The sequence below is a fragment of the Penaeus monodon genome, chromosome 15, assembly GCF_015228065.2.
Source record: "Penaeus monodon isolate SGIC_2016 chromosome 15, NSTDA_Pmon_1, whole genome shotgun sequence".
Taxonomy (NCBI): domain Eukaryota; kingdom Metazoa; phylum Arthropoda; class Malacostraca; order Decapoda; family Penaeidae; genus Penaeus; species Penaeus monodon.
In genome coordinates, this window is record NC_051400.1 from 25,990,501 (window position 1) to 25,991,342 (window position 842).

General features: G+C 55.1%; 1 protein-coding gene across 1 annotated transcript in view; it reads left to right on the forward strand.

Annotated features, from left to right (window-relative positions):
- The window catches only part of LOC119582282, a gene marked incomplete in the record, with an annotated part of 24,829 nt that overhangs the window by 6,467 nt on the left and 17,520 nt on the right, over positions 1–842 (forward strand).

Genomic DNA, 842 nt, shown 5'->3' on the forward strand with positions numbered 1-842 from the left:
ATACAACAGGCAAATATCCTTCCACATAAACACGCGCCGACGCACGCACACGCGTTTCATCTCTCCGCGAAGCCCATTACGAGCCGCAGCCACGAGGCGGAAACCCGAAGCCCAGCCTCCGCGTCAGATTACCCACGAGATTTTCCCGAGATAGAAGAACGTAAATGTGATTTGATTTATCTTCTTGCTGTCTGCGCGCGCTGTGCTGGCCGCCACCTGTTGTCTTGTGCTGCCTCGAGCTGCCCCCGGATGCTGTGGCTGTTAATTAACGTGGATTTAACACACGCAGATGCTAGTTTGCATGACAAGGGAGGGAGGGGGGAGGGAGGGGGGGAGGGAGTTAGGGGGATGAGTAGGAGGAGGAGGGTTTGGGGGAAGGGAGGAGGAGAGGAGATGGGGAGAGGGGAGAAGAAGTGGGAGGGAAGAGCAGGGGAAGAGGGAGAGAAAGGGAGGGAAGGGTTGGGGAAAAGAGAGGAGAGAGGAAGGGCTAGGCAAAGAGAGGGCGGGGAAGAGAGAGAGACAAGAAGAGAAGGGTTGAAGAAGGGGAACAGAGAGAGAAAGAGAAGAGGTGGACAAGAGAGAGAGAGAGAAAGGGGGGAAGGGCTGGGAAGAGAGAAGAGTTGGGGAACAGACAGAGGGGAGGAAGGGGCAAGAGAAGAAGGGAAAGAGGGAGAAGGAAGAGTTGAGGAAGAAGGAGAGAGAAGAGGAAGAGGGAGGAAGGGGAAGAGGGGTGGAGTGGTGGTGCTTCCGCGTGCATCAAATTACGTGCAAACACATACGCGTGGGTTCGCCTTGGTAGGTGTGCGTGTAATGTGTGGTTTTCGTTCGCTATTTTTACCTGA